This window comes from Bison bison, unplaced genomic scaffold (assembly GCF_000754665.1).
Source record: "Bison bison bison isolate TAMUID 2011002044 unplaced genomic scaffold, Bison_UMD1.0 scf7180017864072, whole genome shotgun sequence".
NCBI lineage: Eukaryota > Metazoa > Chordata > Mammalia > Artiodactyla > Bovidae > Bison > Bison bison.
In genome coordinates, this window is record NW_011494644.1 from 10,578,796 (window position 1) to 10,587,114 (window position 8,319).

Sequence of the window (8,319 nt, forward strand, 5' to 3'; positions counted from 1 at the left end):
AATACAGTGACGTGAGTGACACAAACCTGAGGGCCCCTGTGGCAAAGCGATGTTGCTACCTAGAGAAGTGTTCCAGGTAAATGAACAGGAAACACAGAGACCCTTTGGGGATGAGAGAAGTTGAATATCTTCCCCCATGTACTTATTGGCTGTTTCTTTTTTCTTTGTTTTGAAACTGCCAGTTCACAGACTGTGCTCCTGGTCTTATTGGGTTCATGGTCCTTTGTTTCTGATTTGTAAGAGCGAATATTCTATTAAGGGCACTAGCTTTTACTTGTCATTTGTAACTACACTTTAAAAATAGTTGGCCATTTGTGTTTGTTCTGTGGTTGTTTTTGCTATGTAGAAATTTTAATATTTTTTTGGTAGTCAAATTTATAATTTCTGAACTTGGTTTCTCACCCCGAAAACACTTTCCCATTGAGATTATTTTTTAAATTCATTCGTATTTTTTTCTAATTCGTTTATAGCTTTATTTTTAACTTTGAGATCTCTGATCCATCTGTTGTTTCCTATGCTTTAACGAGTGAGCTATCCAATGAGTGAGGGCCCAGATTTCTATTTTTCAAAGACTATCAAAAAGCCCATTTTTTTAAAATAAGCCTTTTTTTCACTAATTTGAAATGTCCCAGGGACCAGGCATTGAGCTCAAATCTACCCCTGCTATACTAGACTTTGTAATGCATAGGACGCATATGTGCCAAGTCCCTTCAGTAGTATCCAACTCTTTGCGACCCCACGGACTGTAGCCTGCCAGGCTCCTCTGTCCGTGAGATTCTCCAGGCAAGAATACTGGAGTGGGTTGCCATGCACTCCACCAGGGGATCTTCCTGACCTAGGGATCGAATCTGTGTTTCTAACATCCCCTGCACTGGCTGCTGCTACTGCTAAATCGCTTAGGTGGTGTCCGACTCTGTGAGACCCCATAGACGGCAGCCCACCAGGCTCCCCGGCCCTGGGATTCTCCAGTCAAGAATACTGGAGTGGGTTGCCATTTCCTTCTCCAATGCATGAAAGTGAAAAGTGAAAGTGAAGTCGCTCAGTCGTGTCCGACTCCTAGCCTACGAGGCTCCTCCGTCCATGGGATTTTCCAGGCAAGAGTACTGGAGTGGGTTGCCGACAGAGGATGAGATGGTTGGATGGCATCACTGACTCAATGGACATGAGTTTGAGTAAACTCCGGGTGTTGGTGATGGACAAGGAAGCGTTCATGGGGTCGCAAAGAGTCAGACACTACTGAACTGAACTGAGGCTCTCCCTGCAAGCCACCTTTCTGCCGGGGTGACGCGCTGTAGTAAACTCTGCCCATAGGGGGCGCTAGAGGCACACTTCGGGACTGGAGGACTGAGGACCCACATTGACCCTGGGGCAATGGTGATGGTTAGGGGTGACTGAGGGGCTTAAACTCTCCCACCACTTCGTCAATCACCCCCTACAAAGTCATCACAAATAAACATAAAATTCAGCGGCAGCCTGGTTATCCATCGCTGCCTCTAAACAAGCTCCTCTTCCTCTTGAAATCAGCTTGCTTTCCCAAAGATGTCTATGGAGAAATTATGAAACTGACCTTACTTGGGTTCAGAAGGAGAGATCATCGAGATCTAAGGGGGCTGCTCTCCCAGGTCCAAGACGCACCTTGCTGAGTGCTCAGTCGCTCAGTGGGTCCGCTTCTTTGCAACTGTAGCGGTCCAGGATCCTCTGTCCTGGGGATTGCCCAGGCAAGGCTACTGGAGCTGGTTACCCTTTCCTACGCCAGGGGATCTTTCCAACCCAGGGACTGAAACTAAGTCTTTTGCATCAGCTGCATTGGCAGGCAGATTCTTTACCACTAGCGCCACCTGGGAAACCCCCACCTTGCTGAGACCTGCAGGCAGTTCACCCAACCCACAAAACTCCGCAAAGCTGAGCCCACCCAGTATATTGACCCAAAGACAACATTCCCTGCCTCCCACTCTCTGGCTCCTCCTCCCCACCACATACCACTCCGGAAGGAGAACCCAGACCTGAAGGCAGAGTCCCCTGGTGCCAGGGACTGACCATGCTGGGCTGGGAATCCAGCCGCATCTCCAAGGCCATCAGGCTTCCTCAGCTGTGTCGGGTCCCACGGTAGTTCTTTGGACAGCTCATGACAATACAGGAGCATGAGGCAGCCGCTCTCTAGCTGGCATCTGCTGGAAGGGCTGCTGTACGGAGGGGAAGGATTTTATTTCTTTAGCTTGAGTCCCCAGGGGTAGACATAGGGCTAGTGCGTAGAAGGCACAGGGGTCCTTCCCATTTCCAGAATCCATCTTGGGAGGCAGTGAGTTCCCCGTCAGTGATCCTTTCTCTGGAATGGTTTTCTCCCAAGTATTATCATAACTCACCACTAACTTCCTTCAGGTATTCCACTCAAGCATCACTTTACCAGTGAGGCCATTCCCGACCACCTTATCTAAAATTGCAAACCGCCCTCTGCAGCCGTCTTCCTTGCTCCACTTCCCTAGGACACTTTATCATATATTTATTAATTGATCTTGCTTACTATCTTTCTTATATGCTTACTACCACTAGAATACAAGCCTATTATTTCTTATATGCTTGTTTAATTATTTGCTGGTTTGCTTTTTATTTTATTATTTGCTTATATGCTTATTTTATTAATTGATATTGCTTATTACTTTATCTTATATGTTTCTTATCACTGGAATACAAGCTCCACAAGGGCAGGGGTCTTCATCTGTTTTGATCATGACTGAGTCCTTTGTGCCTAGGATGGTGCCTGCCACACAGTAAATACTCAAAAAATATCTGTCGACCAAATTCCTCCCAACCACTTTCAGAAGTATTATTTTTAAATTTTTAAAATATTTTTTATTTAGACGATTTTAAAAGTTTTTTATTGAATTTGTGACTATATTGCTTCTGTTTTATGGTGGTTGTTTCTTTGGCCACGAGGCATGCAGGATCTTAGCTCCCAGAAAAGCGATCAAACCCGCACCCGCTGCACAGGAAGGTGAAGTTCTAACCACCGGACAGCCAGGGAAATCCCAGCATTATTTTAATCTCCGTTTCACAGCTACAGAAATGAAAGGTTAAATAACTGGCTTTAGCAGCAGCCTGTCTCCAGTCCCAGGCATTCTACATCCAGGGCCTGTGCCCTTACTGCAGTTACAAAATGCTTATATTGCAACATTGTCTGTAACAGAAGAAGGCTGGAAACAACCTAATTTCCCATCAGTAGGGGAGCGGTTAAATAAATTACAGTATTAGGCATCCTGTAATAGTCTATAAAAGCAACCTATAAACGAATTAAGAAGATCTATATGTGCTTATCTGAAATGACCTCCAAGGTATTCTTGAGTAAAAATAGCAAGACTCAGAACAGTGCATTGCATGGGCTCTTATCTGTACGAAATAAGCAGGATGAACAGACACACAGGCTGGATGTGCAGAGAAATGTCCTGAATGAATATTCTAGAAACTGTCGACAAGGCAAAAGGGAGGCTGGGGTCTCAAGTGGGAGAAAACTTTTGTATACCATTTGATATTTAGGGGATTTTAAATCACACACATGACTTACCTTTTTCAGCAATGTAAATCTTCCACACAGTTTGAGCTACAGGGCTTATATCAAAAATTAGCAGTCACCTACCCTCCCCCCTCTTGTATTCCACGTCTTTTCCTAAAGGCGATGAATTCAAATCTTTCAGCCGTTCCTTCTGGTTGCCGCTCTTTCTTTCTTTTTAAAATTTTTTTTATCTTTTCCATTCTCTAAGTCAGGGTTTCTCACTTCAAGGAGCACATGAATCACCTGGGATCTTCTTAAAATACAGGTTCTTATTCAGCAGGTCTGAGGCGAGCTCCAAGATTCTGCATTTCTAACAAGCTCTCCCGGATGATGTTGATGCTACCTGTCCATGGATCATTCTTTGGGCATTTTTCTAACTAACATGCTAATATAGCTATTTCTTGATATTTTGTTTTTGATCTTACTTCCTAATATAGAAAGTGAAAATTTTGTTCTCTTCTCCCCCTGTCCCCACACATGTGCATCCTATCCCCATTCTCCCAATATAGTTAGGTACCTTTTTGTTTAAAACAGTTTAGTTATTTACATTACTATTTCTTTATAGATGGGCTTCCCTGCTGGCTCAGATGGTAAAAAGTCTGCAACTTTGGAGACTCAGGTTCAATCCCTGGATCAGGGAGATCTGCTGGAGAAGGGAATGGCCACCACGCTAGTATTCTTGCCTGGAGAATTCCATGGACAGAGGAGCCTGGCAGGCTAAAGTCCACAGGGTCGCAAAGTCAGACAAGACTAAGGGACTAACACTTTCCCTTTGATAGATAATATTCACAGCTCAGTCACATAATATACCTTGATTACATTTCCTTTCTTGTGCAACTTTTTGTTTTCCCTGGAGTTAATAATTTCTTCATTTTTTTCCATCTCACCTTCCTTAGTGCATACTCAAACCCTTTGGACAAAACTAAAAGTCTCTTCTTAAGAGATCCAAACATACATCATATAATCTACATCTTGGCACCTTCGTCCTCTTGGACCAATACAGACTGATTACTCTTCTATTTTTTCATTTAAAAAGATCAACAGGTGGACTGGTAAACAGAGTTTATGGCAGAAAGCAGAAAGGAGGGTTCAGAGCCTCAGCTATGAATCAGTCCTTCCTGACTTCAAACTAGATTCCATTCTCGCTTCTCCCTTTTTGTAATACCCAACCCCTGCCCCGGTTTTTAAAAATGCATATGGCTGTGCAGTTCGGGGCTAAATTTCCCAGTCATCCTTGCAGTTAAGGGACCAACTGCTTGCTGACAGAATACAAGTGCAGGTGAGGAAAGCCCCTTCTACATCACTCCATCTTTCCTCTTTCTTAAGGACTGAAAACTCAGCATGATGCCCACGAGCCAGCTTCCACCTAGAGGACCACCTATCTCTAGACTATTACCTAAAGAGAAACAAAATTCACTTGTAATAAAGAAAACCTGGAACAAACCTGGGTTTGAGATGTAACTTTCTCCATGTGATATAATTCTCAAGATTCTCTGAGAAAACATTGGCATTTGTGGCAAAATGCTTAAGCAATGTTCTGATAAACCTCAATTCAAGTAAGACCTCTTCTAGGAAGCGAGCTTCCTATCTACTCAGCTGTCAGTCACTCAGGGAGCTAATGTTCTAATATCAGACACTCCTCTTGTTTCTAATCAAACAACAAATATCTCAGCAGTCTCTTTCCTCTGAAAGGGAAAGGTCTCCTTGAATCAACTTGGCCATAAGCCTCTTTCTTCATGGCAAATCTGAAATAAAACATTAGCATGTGCTCTTAATTAATTTGTCAGAAGATTTCTTTTGAGCCACTGTAATTGGAGGCCTTTTTTTGACTGGCTCATACAATTCTCCCCACAATCCCACAAGGTGGGTGTTTGGAATAAACCCCAGCAGCTTTTGCCTGCTCACCATCCCTGGGGGTGAAAAACAATGAGAATTGAATCAAAACAAGGGAGATGGGGGTCTGCATAGACTGAGAATAACAATGTGCAGGAACTGAAGAGGCAAAGGGAAAATTAAAGTGATAGTCTCTCAGTCGTGTCCAACTCTTTGCAACCCCGTGGACTGTAGCCCACCAGGATCCTCTGTCCATGGAATTCTGTGGGCAAGAATACTGCAGTGGGTTGATATTCTCTTCTCCAGGGGATCTTCCCCACCCAGGGATCAGACACGGGTCTCCTGAAGTGCAGGCAGAGACTTTACCATCTGAGCCTCCAGGCAAGCCCCCGCCATGAACTGAAGGGAAGAATGAACTCTGCCTTCTGAATACCTGAGTCCAAATGGAAAATAAGGGGCATGGGGCCTGGGCAGGCAGGGCAGGTTGTAGGCCTGGCAGTCACTATTCACACTGGTTCCTGGTTTCCGAAGGCCAGGGTGCTAGGCTGGGAACCCAGCAGATGGTCTGAGTGCTTCCAGCCAGCAAGACATGGGTCCAGAGTCCATCAGAAAAGGCCTAGGTTCTCAGAGAAGAAGGCAGGGCCTCTCCAAGGTGAACACATCTCAAGCCTCTTTCCTTTCTCTTCTTCTTCTTTTTTTAAATGTTTATTTATTTGGCTGTGTCGGGTCTTAGTTGCAGCACGTAGGATCTTTCATTGCAGTGTACAGACTCTAGTCGAGGAGCACTGACTTGCAGGGCTTGCAGGCTTAGTTGCCCCGAAGCATGTGAGATCTTCCCTGACCAGAGACTGAACTGTGTCCCCTGCATCAACAGGCAGATTCTTAACCACTGAAACACCAGGGAAGTTCCAGGACTCTTTCTTTTTTGGAGGCTCACTGTGTCCTGGAAACATGCAGAAATGCCCAAAACAGCAAAATGAAGACCGCGGTATATCGTAAATGTTTATGTGTGTGTGTATTCACTCAATCGTGTCCGACTCTTTGCGACCCCCATGGACTGTAGCCTGCCCAGCTCCTCTGTCCATGGGATTTTCCAGGCATGAATACTGGAGTGGGTTGCCATTTCCTCCTCCAGGGGATCTTCCTGACCCAGGGATCCGACTCTCATCTCTTATGAATCCTGCATTAGCAGGCAGATTCTTTACCACTAGCGCCGTCTGGGAAACCCATCATAAATGTTTACACTTGCCTAATTAACACACATGCAAATAGAGTGCAAAACAGATATTCCACTTGCAAGACAATGAGAGGGTTCATAAAGGACACTGACTCAGGGATAACCCATGAGGTCAGGGGAGAGTGTAATCTGAGCTGGGACAAGCTCTTAATGTTCCATAAATGTTCTTGGTTATCAACCCCATCAGAAAATTGTCATGCCTGAATATATAACTTTCTCTTCAGAAGCCTGAGCCAGACTCCCCTGACGCCTAAGACAGTTCTGTGAGCGGAGCCTGAGCCCAGGAGGATGGCTGGGGCTGACCCTAAGTGCCAAGGGTTGCAGCCCTGACTCCAGTCCCCCAGAGCTGGTGGGACTGCCCCTGCTGACGCATTTTTGGCCCATAAATCTGGTGCCGGGGCAGTCCCTCTTGGAGGGGGTTAAATGGCTGAGATGCAGTGCTCAGACTCTTCCCAGGATGCCTGGGGCAGTTTGGAGATGCCTGATGACTAATCTTCTCTCTCCAGGCTGAAGTCAGAGGGGGTGAGACCCAGAGTCTCAGGCTCCTGAGAACTGGGTCTGAGCCTCCACCCCCCACCCTCAGCCCAAGAGCCAGACCCAGCCACCCAAACAGGAGACAGACAGAGCTTCACAGCCACTGAGAATTAAAACCTATTGATTTTCCCCATTAGCTAGAGAAGGCCATCAGAGTGCATTAAAACCAGGCAAAGCACCAGCATCATGAATAATTAACATCCACAAATGACAACCCCAGGGGGCCCAGGGGAGGGGGAAGGGGTGCCCAGAGGCCTGGGGCACCTGACCCCTTATGACTCCCACCCCCCCGGGAGTCCTGGCCTGGCCTGACCTCCCCTCCTCTCCTCCTCCTCCTCCATGAATCTCTACTAGTCCTCCTGTCCCCTCTCATTTCCTGTCTCAAAGAAACAAGTCTCCAAGCAAGCGACCTAGGAAGACAGAGTGCTGAGAGGGGAGTCAGGTCTGCCCAGCTCTGTTGTGTGTCACTGTGTGACCTCGGGGGACTCTGCCCCTTTCTGGGCTCATTTCTCTGGCTAAGTCCGTAGATCTGTGGTTCCGTAGAGAGGGACCAAAGCTCACAGCAGGTCTGCAAACAGAGCCCATACTAGGACCTGGGGCCTGTAGTCATCCTCACCCCCAGTCCAGCCTATAGGGTACCTTTAGGCAAATCCAAAAAAAAAGGTCACTCCCCTTGGATTGACCAGTTGGAAAATGGCACCCATCTGGGGGAACCAGTTAGATGAAAGTGTGCCCTCTGAACAGGCCAATTCAAAAGAGATCCCTCTGAGTGGACTGATTTTTTTATCTTTATTTATTTAATATTTATTTATTTGGCTCCACTGGTGTCTTAGTTGCAGTAGCTAGGAATCTTCGTTCTTCTTTGTGGAATGCAGGATCTTTAGTTGTGGCATGCGAAGTCTTAGTTGCAGCACATGGGATCTAGTTCCCTGACCAGAGATCGAACCCCGGCCCCCTGCATTGGGAGCTCAGAGTCTTAGCCATGGAACTACCAGGGAGATCCCTGGACTAACTTTAAAAAGACCCTCTTCAGGCTGACCAATAAGAAACAGGAACTCTTTTGAGTGGACCAATGAGGAAAAGGTGCCCTCCCCCAATGAGGTCACAGTTTTAAAGGTGGAAGGTTTGGCAGAGCAAGAGGTAGGCTGGATGTCAGCCCCCACTCACC